At 41.3% G+C, this 15,431-nt stretch overlaps 1 protein-coding gene across 5 annotated transcripts in view; it reads left to right on the plus strand.

Moving 5' to 3' along the window:
- LOC126272167 (uncharacterized) overlaps window positions 1–15,431 on the plus strand; it is a 167,167-nt gene that overhangs the window by 96,663 nt on the left and 55,073 nt on the right. The window contains exon 1 of one of the 5 annotated variants that reach the window (XM_049974806.1): window positions 1,256–1,424. The exons of the other annotated variants lie outside the window; for them this stretch is intronic. The gene's annotated coding sequence lies outside the window, so the exon portion shown is untranslated. Of the gene's footprint in view, window positions 1–1,255; window positions 1,425–15,431 lie in introns of those variants that run through there. 5 annotated transcript variants of the gene reach the window in all.

Raw genomic sequence — 15,431 nt, forward strand, 5'->3', positions numbered from 1 at the left:
GCAGTGGTCACAGAGAAACGGTTGCAAGAAGACAGTCTCTGGACAGCCACATGGGACCACCGAGAGGAAGACCATAGTGCTCAGCTAGGGATCCGGTGCATCGTACTGAATCTGCAACAACAATGTGAACAGCACTCAGTACCACAGTGACACAACGAACTGTTACAAATCAGTTACTTCAAGGACAGCTCCAAGCCAGTCACCTTGCAGTGTGCATCCCACTGACCCCAAACCACCGCCATTTGCGACTTAAGTGGCGTCAAGCGAGAGGTCATTAGAAGGCAGGGCAGAGGTCTGTCGTATTTTCTGGTGAAAACTCGTTCTGCCTTGGTGCCCTTGAAGGCTGTGTGTTGTCTAGAAGTTCACCAGTCAAAGGTTGCAACCAATCTGACTGTGTGCTAGAAACACTGGACCTACACCTGGAGTTATAGTGTGGGATGCGATTTCGTATGAGAGCAGGAACACTCGCGTGGTTATCCTATGCATCCTGACTGCAGATCTGTACGTCAGTCTGGTGAGTCGACGTGTTGTGCTGCCATTCACGAACAGCAGTCCATGGGGCGTTTTCCAACAGGATAACGCTCGCCCATATACCGCTATTGTAACACAACATAACAGAGTGTCGACCACTTGCCCTGGCCTGCTCGATCACCAGATCTGTCTCCAATTGAGCACATACGGCACATCATCTGATGACAATTGCAGCATCATACACATACACCAGTGACAGTGCATGTATTAACTGACCACGTGCAACAGGCACGGAACTCCATCCCTCAAACAGAGATACAACAACTGTGCAACACAGTGTATGCAGACATGCATGCATTCAACATTCTGGCATTTACACCAGTTATTAATGAACCAGCAACTCGCATTTCCAATAGCTTACCTCGCACTTACTTCAACCTGTGATCTTGCAATGTTAATCACTTAAATATGTTACCTAGATAAGTGTACTCCCAAAATTTCATTTTTCTACATTAATAATTGTTTGGTGTTGTGATTTTCTCCGATCAGTGTGTAAGGCACTTTCTTTTCAACGAGTACGTCGGATAAATATCGCGTACATCGGATAAATATCAGTTACTGACACGTAGCGTTCACAGAAATCACTGGTATCGGTAAGTCACAGGGAGTACTGGCATACACCGCCAAGCAGCCGGAAACTGCTTGTCACTTTACGGCCCCGAGACGCTAGTGACGTGAACCAGTTTGCAGTTCCAAACATGTACGCTTGGGGCGCTGCTGCAGAATTGTACACGAAGGTCTAATGCAGGCTTAAGTTATCAGGATTACCGTCAGACTGTGTAGTACTTTGAGGCATCATTCCTGAGAATTCATCTTCGACGTTATCAATCTCTCTCAAAGACATCAGTATTACAGAAGTTGACAAAACATTCGGCTGCGCCCGTTTGCTTATTGTGAGTAAATGAGATTAAAGTTGGCTGTTGCCTAGATAAATGTCTCCTTATTGTCCACTGATATTAGTGTTGTCTATCGTGATAAACTTTGCTGTGACACTTCTCTCATAAATTATTAGTATTAATCTGGCAGCTGGTATCAACATGACAAAAATTACTGTGAGACATTTTCTAAGTCTCATCTTCAAGTGCCAGCAGTGATCGATAATATCTTTGAACAACTAAGATATTTGGTGTGTGTATCTATAGCTTCGACCATAGATTTATGGTCAAGTATAAAGATGGTCGAAGATCTATACACTACCTGCCCAAAACGTGCAGTGAATGCACGAGATGTCACGCACGACGACGACGACGACACTATATAATCAAGTATAGAGATTAAAGACTCTCGAATGTTGTGAAGATATCTCAAACAGACAGTTGCGTTACGTTCATTCTGATAAATTATACTGATTGAGTGGTTGCATTATTTAAAGCTGTACTCCATCAAAACGCTGGTGTGGTCCAGGTTTCACCTACCTGAGAACTGACCTATAACCATTTCAGGGATAGGAGACATCAACGAAGATTACAATTTTATGTATACTACGAACCGTGGTGCAACTATGGGTCGTAAATTACGTTAAATAGTCCCCACAGAAGCTTGGCACGTGAAGAGAACAGATTAATTGTATGTAAATGTAGAACAAGAAAACGAATTATATTTCTGAACTGTTCGTACGAGTTTAACAGCATATGTAAAAGTGCAAATGACAGAATTATTTCAAAAAAGGATCCACATTTAAGCCCCGTTGGACACGTTATTAAATTTTGGCAATAACTTGGAAGTAATGAGAGGCGTGATATTTCTAAATAAATAAATACACCGGTATTAATACCTGCAACTGGATGGAATCAAGGGCAGAGAAATCTTGGCTTTGCTTGTTAAATCGTGATTGGAAACTGACTTAAGAAAATTTAATATCTTTTTTTTCTACTGTTCCTCGTGACTCAGAATTATATGGATTAAAATTAGTTTATGAATTATATGGATTTCAATTAGTTTATCAACCGGCTATTGACAAATTACACTTGATTGAAGTTCCGTCATCGTGTGCGTGACGTAGTGTGACGTAAATTTTAATTTCCTTAGGCCACCAGTAGTCCCACTTAGTAACCTGATTACCACACTCTGTAGCGGTCAAAATTAATAGTCAATGTCATTTCATCCACTTTTGGCAAATACCGCCCAACAGTTCACGCTGTTGTTGCACGTAATGACAAACAAAATTTAGTTGGAAATGGAACGTTACACCAATTGAAAAAGTGCTAAATCGTGAATCAATATGATATAAATCGAAATAAAAGTTCTGTATCGGACTCAATCGATGCAGTGTTTATACCTTTTTGGTCTCGGACACGCAAATTTACTGCAATGGGTATATCATTTGTCATCAGGTGGGAAAGTTGTAGAGTGAATGGACGTAAATAAGCGTCAGTGCTGTTTACGAGGGATGTTTAAGGGCTTACCGATTGTCCTAGTTGGTCAGAGGATAAAGAATGATTGAACGCAATAGGGGAAAGAAATCAGCCATCAGAGGTTGATAAAGGAGTGTAATTTTCAAATGTGTATGAAATCTCATGGGACTTATCTGCTAAGGTCATCAGTCCCTAAATGGAGTGACTGAGGATATAAACATTTGATGCTTCAAGGAAAGACAGAACATACGCTGCGCGGCAGTTCATTATTAATTCACTACTGTATTGCAAAAATACCCTTGTGCTAAAATGCAGCTGTTATCTCGAACAAGGAAGAATGAAAATAAACGTTTTTGTACAATACAAGCTACTGGAAGGTGGGGTTCCTTTGGACAGCTCTTAACACACGCATATTTGTTACTTTGCAAAATGAACATAAGGGATGCACCAAGACATATTTCCTGGACATGATAGGTATAGTGCAATTCTTAGTCTACAATAAACACAGGAAAAAAAGAAAAACATGTTGAAATTGTCTTAATGTTATCATGCAGATAGGGCACCATTGTGGTAGTAGTAATTTTATCTTGAAGTAGTAGGGAAAGATATCTGTCATGGTTTTAAATACCAGTAACAGGTGTTTGTTTAAATTGAGGGTGTACACTAGGGTGCGTCATTTTATGAGCCGTGCAGGAAATTTGATTCCTTGCAAAAGACTTCTGGTTTTGCTTTGGCAGTGGTAAAATGAAAACTTTAGGCCATCATTAAGTAAATGCTTGACCTCAAAGAGCCCTCATTTACGCACCAATCTTGACGTCTTGAGTATATAAAACGCCAAACTTTGTGCTTGAAGTATAAAAATTTTTCTTGTTAGTGCACCGACTGTTTCCAAAAACTTTTGATCATTTTGTATAATGCTCACTATGTATCCCCCATCTTTAGTGTCACTCTCCTTCCAGGGAAATCGCCAACCTTCAAAGTTAATCATTATAAAATATCATGTTTTGAAGTAATTAGTTTGTTTTAATTTGATTATGCTATTATTTGGGTGCTGACAATGGGGGTACTCCCTGCATCTAACATAAATTAATCAATCAACCATTGCATCCTACCTGTGGGTCAACAATGACAAATGGACACTATACTATTGGTTGGTTCTTTGTCTGTCACCTTCGTGCGGAGAGATATATATAAGGAAGGACTATGAGAATTTGGTAGAAGATTGCACTTTCCTCCATGTGTGCATTAGTTCTAGATTGTTCATAGGCTTTAGCTGACATCATAGAAATTCGAGCAACTGTACTTTTTCCTGGCAGGACATTTAGCTGGTTTCCTCTATTCATAGCCTGACTTATTTTGTTGTCACTTCACCAGTCCTTTTTTTCCCCCAAAGAATGCTTCATTCACTGCACTGTTATTGGTCTCAAACTTTCTTTGAGAACTGCTTGCTTGAGTTAGTGCAGAAACTTGTTTGTATCCAATAGTAGTTTCTCTTTTATATGCTTGTGGGGGAGGAGAGGATAGTCGTAATTTAAAATCTTGTTAGCTCAGGACAGTTCCAGTCTTTTTAGAATTCCCTTCTTTTTCAATACTTCCACTGTTTCTGTCCACGGACACTTGCGTATTGTGCAAGATTTGAAAGACAAGTGACTTTCAGAAAAGGAAACATACAAATATTCATTCACAAAAGTAAGAACACCTCACACACACGTCCACCATGTCTGGTAGCTCGAACTGGAATGTCAGTCTAAGTTGCTGGAAATGGCGGTCGTGTTTTCTATGTATGCCTGCTTGTGTGGGTCAATGTGTATGTGTTTCCTTTTCTGATGAAGGCTGTGGCTAAAAGCTGATGTGTAAGTGTCATTTAGTTGTGCCTGTATGCAACAAAAAGTGCCATCTTCAGCACAAGTAGCAATCATTTCTTTATGCTGTTGATATTCCAACCTGGAGTTTCTGTTGTTTAATGATAACTGAGTTACATCTACAGTCACTTTGTAATCCCATTTCATGGTATTAAAAGGTGTGTGTCAGCATAGTAATAAAAATGTTCTTCTGATTGCCCGTAGTTGTCACTTGAAATAAACAAAAGTTGACAGCCAAATGGTATACACCTGATGAGCATAACTCCCATATCTTGGGTGTAGTTCACACACAAATTTCTTTCACACCCCAGCTTTATTTGTTGCTGCCCCCTGCAGCTCCCCTCTCACTTACAACTCCATAAGTCAATCAGGAAAAACTATGTGGAATGTATGCCCACTGTGTTTGCTATAAGCTCATCACCAAAAGCAATTCACTACATGGGGGGGGAGGGGGGGAGGGAATGGGTTTGCAGATGGAGAAAGGCCAGTTTATCATAAAAGCCACGACTCTTACTCATCAACTTGTTTGGGGTGGTCCATGTTTCTTTTGTGATCAGTGGCAGGACTTCAAATTTTTCTTTAGAAATCAGTTTTTTTCCATGGACACAGTGGAATGAATTGTTCAGTGAATTGCAATGGGTGGGAAGGAGGTCTTTCTTTTCTTCCCCTTTTCTGAGTGCTTGTTTTAACAGCAGTCTCCTGGTCAGAGTCTCTTTTCATAAAAATGCTTAGAGGTTTGTCTTTTCTCACTCCAATTTCTCTAGTTTTCTGTTTTCTTCATGTGCAACCATTGTTGTAGCTTCAGTGCATACACTGCCTCCAAAATCACTGCCATTGGGCAAAAAGCTGTGCCCTAGAAGAATAAAGCACAAAGTAATCTTTTATAATGTGGGGCAATTTTCCAACTCTGTTTTAAGTAACGGCACTGTTTTTATGTTATGATTTTGGCTTCCACATGAGTCTGACTAAAGAGTAAGTTCTTTTGCAGTAAAATATTTTTATATATGTTTTTTGAGACTGCTGCTAACCTCCTGAGCTCTGCAGCCAGCTTCACCCTCAACCCAGACATAGCAGTGGCCTTTGCCATTCTTGTCACTGTGAATACCTAAATTATACACATACTACTGCTTTTTATGATATACAATGTTGTTAGGAATCTTAGGCTGAGGGTATGTTTTTGTAAATCAAAACACAAGGTTTCAGCATCAGGATTATTCTTGGCTACAAGCATGTCTTCCCCTCCTCATATCTTGTGCCTTTTCTGCTTTTTACAAAATGACAGCTCTTCTCTCTCTTTAATATTTACAGCTTCACATTATCATCCCAATGTTCTATTTCTACTTCTAATGTCACACATGTTACATGTATCTTTGTTAAGCATTTTCCTATGTAAGTTGAATTTGAGCAAAACGGTCTTTTATATGACAAGTTTACAGGTTTAGTTACTTCTTCACAGTTCAATTGATGTTTTGTTTTTTTTTCCTACAGCTGTATCTCCTGTAAGAAATTATGTCTCAGTATTGGTCCTTCTATAGTGTGATTTATATTTTAGGACTTTTTAAATGTGTTCAGTTACTTCTTGTAGTACACAAGTATCATTAGATAAATTTTTTCTACCACCTTGTGTATGACAATCATGAACCTCTTCAGCGCATTTAATGTCCTCGAAATCTGTAAAAAGGAATTTTACATACAACTATACCATACAGTTTGTATGACATACTAAACTTCCTTGCTCTCTCTCTCTCTCTCTCTCTCTCTCTCTCTCTCTCTCTCTCTCTCTCTCTCTCTCTCTCTCTTTGAACTCAGAAATGATTGAGGAAATCAATGCATGCTGAGCATCATGAGATTCAGCACTATAAAACTGGTTATATTCTTTTGTAGCATTGTTCTCTCCTACTTTTTCCAAACATTTGCAGGGACGCAAGTAGAAGACATTTCTTTGAGTAAAATAGCCCTAGTTTTGGATGCAACATTTTTTCCTGGTCTCTCTTTCTTGGTTTTCACACTTACATTTCTGTCCCCTATTTGATCTACCTTTGTGTTGTTGTTGTTGTGCTCTTCAGTCCTGAGACTGGTTTGATGCAGCTCCCTATGCTACTCTATCCTCTGTAAGCTTCTTCATCTCCCAGTGCGTACTGCAACCTACATCCTTCTGAATCTGCTTAGTGTATTCATCTCTTGGTCTCCCTCTACGATTTTTACCCTCCACGCTGCCCTCCAGTACTAAATTGGTGATCCCTTGATGCCTCGGAACATGTCCTACCAACTGATCCCTTCTTCTGGTCAAGTTGTACCACAAACTCCTCTTCTCCCCAATTCTATTCAATACCTCCTCATTAGTTATGTGATCTACCCATCTAATCGTCAGCATTCTTCTGTACCACTACATTTCAAAAACTTCTATTCTCTTCTTGTCCAAACTATTTATTGTCCATTTTTCACTTCCATACATGGCTACACTCCATACGAATACTTTCAGAAACGACTTCCTGACACTTAAATCAATACTCGATGTTAACAAATTTATCTTCTTCAGAAATGCTTTCCTTGCCATTCATTACCAGTCTAGATTTTATATCTTCTCTACTTCGACCATCATCAGTTATTTTGCTCCCCAAATAGCAAAACTGCTTTACTACTTTAAGTGTCTCATTTCCTAATCTAATGCCCTCAGCAGCACCCGACTTAATTTGACTACATTCCATTATCCTCGTTTTGCTTTTGTTGGTGTTCATCTTCTATCCGCTTTCAAGACACTGTCCATTCCGTTCAACTTCTCTTCCAAGTCCTTTGCTGTCTCTGGCAGAATTACAATTTCGACCTACCTTTTAATAATTGATTTCTATCTGGTTCAGGAATGTTATTTTATGCTTCAAGAGTACACACATTCTGCTTTGGGATTTCTTCAAGTATGGTTTCATCTTTGTCAATGTGGTTACTCATGGATCTGCAGTTCTCATCTTCATTACATTTTATATCCTGATCATGTTTCCTTACCCAAAACTACACTTGAAGTTAAAACATTGTTACAGTTATTTTCATTCAGAGAAGAATCTTTGTTTGGAATGTCTGCACTTGAAGGTGTATATTCTCCCCAAAAAATGGAAGAAGAAGTGGAATGTGTAAGGTTTTTGACATTTTGTTAAGGTCTTTTTGGAATGGTTTTGAGGTTACTCCCCAAAAGAAACATATTTGTATACCTTTAAACTCCAGATCCATTTGACATCATTGTTGCACTTTCAGTAATAAATTGAGCTCTTGGCTTGGAAGCATCCATTATTACACCTGGTAATCGCAACATTCATTATGTCATAACACACAACCTAATACAATGCCTACAAACACTACACAGCTCACAGACCATGGCACTTTGTCTGCTGTTGCAGCACTATAGTTTGCACTGTAGCTTGTGGATTTGCGGTGCAAAATTGACAGTCAAATGTAGACAAAGTGGCACTTAGCCTTTGCCAATAAGTCGTGGCAATCATTGCTACGACAACAATGGTGATTTTTTTCCCAAATAGGTTATGTTGTTTTCCAAGGATGCATAATGTGGTTCTCATATAGGCCTCAACAATTTGTTTATATAATGACAATAACAGTGAGTTCTACAATTTTGTACATTGTTAGCTCAGTTTGCAGCATAGTACATCTGTAATATTTTAGTGTGTATACACTTCTTCTTGACAGTGCATGACTAGTTCCCTTATGTTTTAATTTACATACAAGTATATTGTTTATCAAGATCGAAAGATGGTTACTTGTATTTTCAGGCATTTGCCTGCATCATAGTTATTTTATCTTCCTTGCAATTATGAATAAGTTCATGTAAGGAACAATTCTGATTTTTCTCCAATAAATCTTTGATTGTGCTTAAAGGCATTAATGTTCTTTATTTGGCTGTTATTGCCTGGAAGGCAGTCAAAATAGATACAGTCCCATGTACGTTACTTTCTTTCATAATGACTTTACCAGTGCTGGATTGTTCTCTATTTCCAGCAGTTTCCTGTGTTGTACTGATGGACCTTCTAATTTTTTTAAAAATAACTTCTGTTTTCTGTTGTTGTTGATGTGTATCAGAGAGAGAGAGAGAGAGTGTAAAACACTCTTACTCTCTCTCTCTCTCTCTCTCTCTCTCTCTCTCTTACCTTGATAATAAATTAATCTGGATAGAGCACATTAAAAGCATGAGCAATACATTAAATTTAGAATTTAGGCTGCTAGGCTACAGAAGTTAGCATGTGTGTGTGGGTGTGTGTGTGTGTGTGTGTGTGTGTGTGTGTGTGTGTATTGATTTACTGCACTGAGATCTGAATTCACAGAGGAATCTGTTCAAAGTCTATCAATAGTTTGTCTTATGTCTGCCATTGTTGTGACATGATGGTTGTCAATACGACAGTCAATGTGTCATTTAACAATGGCACTCTCAAATTTTATCACTGTGTGGTTTTGAGCATAGTAATTGCACTGTCAGTGCACTTGACTCAAGGTCCATCCAGATGTGGTATTGTATGGAGCTGGAATCATTGGGAATTCAATAAAAGATGGCTGCATTGTTAATGTGTAGTAGGCTGCTCATAATAAAAATTCATATCTTGCGTGTTGTGGTTGTAAACGGGGTCACAACTTCAAAGGCATTCACTGTGAGGTGGTAAGAATGTACCAGTAACAAGGTGGAAGCAATGATACTGATAACAGATTTACAGAACAAGCATATGTTTCCATATGAGTACAATAATTTGTCATATGTGAATATGTGGAACACGAAAAAGGTATTTTTCTAGAAAGAGATGTCCAAAACTTATTTCCTTCCAGTAGTACCATGATGTAATACACTGTTTGTGCATCAGATCTCAAATTTGAAGGTTCCAAGCAAACCTCCTAACTACCTTAAGTCCCAATAATTTAAAATGTTCATTATTTCATCATCCCATTATGTTAAAATGTAACTTTACCATGGATTATCTATTAGAAACTTTGTGCATTGTGTTTCCTAGTAACTGATCACCACTCTGTTTTCTGTAGACCAAAGCCTAACTGATTACAGTGCATTCCCAACAGGGAAGCCAATTTGGAAGACAGTTGTCAAGCTGTGTTCAGAAATGTGGATGCTTTCTCAGTTGTGGGTTACCTTCTAAAAATGGAGAAATGACTGGAGGGAGGTAGATGAATCTGTATTTAGACTTGTTTGTTTATGCCTTTTATTCATGAAGTAAGTTAAAAACTTCTTCATATAACTTAATCAGTGATGTGTCTGATCTTTCATGCCCTAAAGAACAGAAAGAACACTTATGTTCCAGAGAATTGATGGCTATCTACTCAGTATATTTTTGTAGTTAGACTATGATGTCACTTACAAGTTCAGCATGATTTCATGCCTACATACTTAGTACATCTTTTTTATACATCATTGAAATCATTTAAGCTTGAAATTGTTACTGATGAAATGATGTCAAAATATGGTTTAAGTCCAGAAAGTGTCCAGATAAATCATCATGTTTAGAAGTAGAGCTAGAAAATATTCAAAAGAGATATTTTTATTCATATACCTATAGGTTAACAGTAAACATTAAAAATCTGAAATACAAATTTGTCAGTTTCAGCTCAACTTTGGCTGACTGACTTTTGCTTAGACATGCTCATAACCAGAACTGGAAAACACTCATCTGGAGGTGTAAGAATTTTTTGGCGGATGTGTCGTCTACCAGCACCCTTGCTAAATGGCAGAAATGAGTTATTGTATTTTAATGTACTGATCCATTGCAGAAAATAGAATTCTCTATGGGAATTAGTCAACATTGTTACAAGTAACAGTAAGACAGCAAAGATCAGACACAAGACTTGAACATTCACAAAATAAGGAATAAAAGGAATAAACAGAGTAAGCATAAAACACATAAAAAGCTAGTGTGTCATGAGAGGAAGCTTTCGAAGAGCAGTTCTGAGCAATATGGTCCCTCAGATGATGATAGAATTGGATGTATGCAGGGCATTGGCATTATTGAATTCATCCAGAAGATGCACTGTTTCTCCGTAGACCAGCTCCATGTCTTTTACACTGATGAGCCAAAACATTATGGTAACGTGCTTAATAGCTTGTTGGGCCATATTTGTAATGCAATAGATCAGCGGCTCCGCATACCATCGATTCTACAGTTGATGTTGACTTGTGGAGCTATGGCACCAGGTTTTTAAACACAAACCATGTGATTCCTGTAAATAACAGGCCGCTGATTCATGTGTGCAGTGATGGCACTCAATAGTGACTCAGATGGGAACCATCAGATTCACATCAGGTGAATTTGGTGGCCGAGACATTAATGTGATTTCACTATCATGCTCCTCAAACTACTGTTAACACGAGTCTGACATCAAGACAGGGACAATTATACTGCTGAAACATAAAATCATCATCAGGGAAGACACCAAACATACAGAGATGCAGATGGTGCACAGCTGACATGTCTTCAATTACTACCGTAGGTCCCATGCAAGCACAAGAGAATGTCTATCATCACACAATACTGCTCCCACCAGCCTGTGTCCATGGTGCTGTGCATGTTTCAAACAGCTATTTGTGTGGATGACCATCAACCTAGTGTAGCAAAAATGTAATTTATCCAACAAGCTGACATATACTCAGTGATACACGGTCCAATCTCAATGATCCCGAGCCCATTACAATCATAACTGATGATGTTGCTGGGCCAACAAGTGAACATGTAAGAGTCATCTGCTGCAGAGGCCCTTGTTCAACAATGTGCGCTGAATGGTGTGCTCTGAAACACATATGCATCCATCGGCATTATGCTCTTTCACCAGGGATGCCACAGATTGCCATGTATCCAACTTTACAGAGCAGGCAAGCTTCCAGACCCCACATTCTGTGACGAGTCGTGAATGTACAGCCACGTGGCACCTAGTGGTAGCTCGACTGACCTTCTAACACTTTTGATAGATGTCCACGAGAGTAGCACGTGAACATTCAACCAGCTTTGCCACTTTTGAGGTACGCATTCACAATCTGTGCATAATACTAATCTTTGCTTTGGCAAAGGTTGTTACCTCACTGGATTTCTCCATTTGCAGCACATATCTTCACTAGAGTAATTCCCCATCCATCTCTGCTCAGCTTACATACTTTGTTTGCTGCCGATTGGCACTGCTGCCAGTCAGCAGGTGAAACAATCTATCATGGTCAATAAATAATGTCGACTGTTGGATGGAGAAAGTGGTCCCACTTCATCAAGACAAACATGTTTAAAAACATATGGTTACATTCAGAATACCACTAACTGGCCCATGCAGATGGTGAGACACCTTACATTGTTGGCACTGTAGACATGTTTGCGCCCATTTCAACATTCTTTTTCCATTCCCAGCCAAACAAAGCACTGAGGCATCAGACAAAAGGTGCGGGTCTCCTGGATGGTACATATTGTGGATGCTGTCAAAAGTTCATCATCTGAATGCTGATGGAAGTGACAGTTAACGTTTTCCCTGGGAGATGTCACAGTACAGCCTGGCATGTTCTCCTGGAATGTTGATGAGTTGCAATCATAAAGCTGAGGTAGCATTGTCGATGGACATCCAGAGTTCTTCATCATCTTTCTGTACTCAGTCCAGTGTGAAAAGTCAGTATGGCTTCTCACACTGTTGACATGTGAAAGACAGTCAGCCACCACATTATCAGTGCTTGAAATGCGTTTAATGTTAGTACTGAATTGTGCTATAAATTTGAGATGGCTATATTGGTGAGGAGAGCAGGTGATACTGTTTTGCTTAAGTGCATAGGGCAATGGTTTATATCCATGAAGATTGTAAATATTGTTGCGGGGCACCAATAATCGAACCTGGGACTCCTGATGGCCGAGCTGAAGCTGGGACCCACCACACCACTTTTCGTCAGGAGGCCGAGCAACTTCAATACTGTCCAGGGGCAGTGCAGAGTGATACAGCGTTATTCAGAAGCATTGCTTTATTCACATAATTCACAGAAGCGTGATGCCAGTGCGCCGTCCGCGGCATTGTCCCGCGAGTCTGGTCATCTCAGCACTCCTGGACTGCCGACACCGCTGCTGCGGTCAACAACACCACCCGACGATGGAAGTCAGTGGCGCTTGCCCACACGCTGCCGCCGAGCATCACGTTTTACACCGTGTAGCTGCCTGCGATTCCAAAAACTGTTACAGTCCCTGGTCCCTGCCACCTTCCGCCCCGTTTGGCCTGCTCTGTCCGCCCATGGGATGAAGGGGGTTGTACTGGCCAACCATGTCCCTCGGCCTCTGCTGCTCCCAGGACAGGACCGGACTCAAATCCACACCTTCGTTCATGCGGTGCCACAACTTGCCGCTAGTGGCGCTTGCCAGATGAAAACACACTCTGCCAACTCTGGCGCTGCCACACACCTCCTGCAGCGCATGCCTTGCCCAGACCCTGGTACTACAGGTGGGAAGCAAACGTGGCCCGTCCTGGACCCGCTGCAGACCGCTGTCACTGCCCTCCTACAGGCAGACCATGCAATCTCCAAGTACCCAGCTGCTGTTCCATCCTGTCCCGTCCCTGTGTTGTGTCCCCAGAGGCAAAATACAGCCTGAACAAGTACATAGAAATAAAGAATAGGTTACACATAATAATTAAAATATTGCTGCCAGATTGGCCCCTATAAGCGTAGACCAGCACAGGTCCAACCCGACTCTCGACTGACCTGGCACACACGTTACAAGCTGAAAGTACCTGTCTATTTAAACTGCTTTTCCCCTCGCTCTTGATGTAGTGTCAGAGAGAGGCAGAAGCTATGGCAGGGATAAATTCCCACACATCAGCCATCTAGAAGCCCCCAGGGGCTCGGCAGTCATTTGCTGGGTACGGACTTGGCGACCCTGGGGTTCCTGAGCTGGGGACTGGTAAACGCCGCCAGTCCCCTGTCACCGTAAGCTCTGGGCATACTTCAGCCGTGCGGCTGTGGAATGTTGTGTGTCTCAGAGAATGGGGATTGTGGCTTGACTGCCCGAATCTTGAGGATGGAATAAACCTCTATAAACTACCCCTCAATCTCAAGGTGTGCTGCGCGCTGATGAGATGTATGGCTGTTGAGGTGGAACAGTCATTAGCGGGCAACCTGTGGGGAACTTGCTGCACCTCAGTTGTATAAGGTTTACCTAGGCACTTGAGGCTCTGTCTAGGTGGACTTCTATTTCCCTAGCTACTCGCGGGACCGAGATGGAACCCTCGAACTTTTATTCTTCTCCTCCCAGCTGGTAACAGAATGCAAACTGCTTTTCAGAATGTGTTTCTTATAATTAAAAGAAAAGAGGGGAGTATTGATAAAGTTTCACCATTTTATATACAGAAAGGCTTAGAAGGCATTTCTGGCACCTTAACATCTGTCAAGCGCTTGCGAAATGGAACCTTATTGGTTGAAACATCTAGCTTCCAGGAAGTCAAGAACCTTCAGAAGGCACAATTTCTTGGGGAGTTTGTGATAGAGACTGAATTGCACAACACCTTGCTCTACAGCAAAGGTGTTGTGACTTGCAGAGGTCTCGTTGACATTCCCCAAGATGAACTGAAGGCTGAATGGTCCTGGGAAGGAATTGTTGACGTGCAACATGTTATGAAACGGGTGGATGGTGCTCTCATGGAGTCCATCTCATTTATCCTTACTTTTAACAGCACCAAATTGCCATAGCATGTGAAGGCAGGTTTCCTATGTCTCAGTGTACAGCCTTATTACCCCAACCTCATGCGGTGTTTTAATTGCCAACACTTTGGACACACTACTCTCAGCTGTAGAGGGGAAGCCACTTGCGGGAAATGTGGGAGTTGGTTGCTCCTCTCCTCCCAAGGGTGTCAACTGCTCTGGGGATCACCGTGTGTGGAGTAGGGAATACAGAGTTTTCCCTGAGGAGTGGAAGATCCAGGAACTTAAAACCTCAAAACGCATCCCGTATGGTGAGGCAAAGAAAATATACAAGTCCATGCAACAGCCGCCCACGTTCGCTGCCTCCTTTTCTTCCGTTCTGAAACAGCCAGTCTCGAAAACTGATGCCACCACACAAACGGAGGTTGCTACTGTCAGCACTAGCACTTGCGTTTGTCAATGTACATGTGCTGCTGCTGTTCCTGTGAAGCCTGCTGTCCCCCCCCCCCCCCCTTTCTCCCCCGGCCTTCTGACCAGGCCATGGTAGCTGACATCATGGATCTTCCTGCCCCTTCCCGGCGGGTCCAGTCTTGTGCACTGCCAGTGCTGCTACACCCCCTACTGCTTCTGAGGTTTTGGTTTCAATGCCACCTCAGACCAAAAAATCTAAGCCAAAGGTAAAGACTTGTCCACTGAAGGAGACTGAAGTTATACAGTCTGCTGATGTTGATGTCATTCTTTCTGACGTCTCTCTCAACTCCTCTTCTGAGGCGATGGAGGTTGATGTCAGCCTGGGGCAATCATCCCACCCTAAAACTGAGCCTCCACCTGTTGTGGGCTCTCATCCCTGACAGAAAGTGAGGATGAAGATACTCCCACCCTGATAGATGGCTCCCATTGTACAGTGGAACATGAATAGATTCCGGACACATGTGGAGGAACTGAAACTCCTAGCACAGCAACAGCCCCCTGTGCTTGTATTTACAGGAAACACATTTAAAACCATCTGATGCTCCTGTACTAAGGGGCTATACGTTA

This window comes from Schistocerca gregaria, chromosome 5 (assembly GCF_023897955.1).
Source record: "Schistocerca gregaria isolate iqSchGreg1 chromosome 5, iqSchGreg1.2, whole genome shotgun sequence".
NCBI classification, from domain to species: Eukaryota; Metazoa; Arthropoda; class Insecta; order Orthoptera; family Acrididae; genus Schistocerca; species Schistocerca gregaria.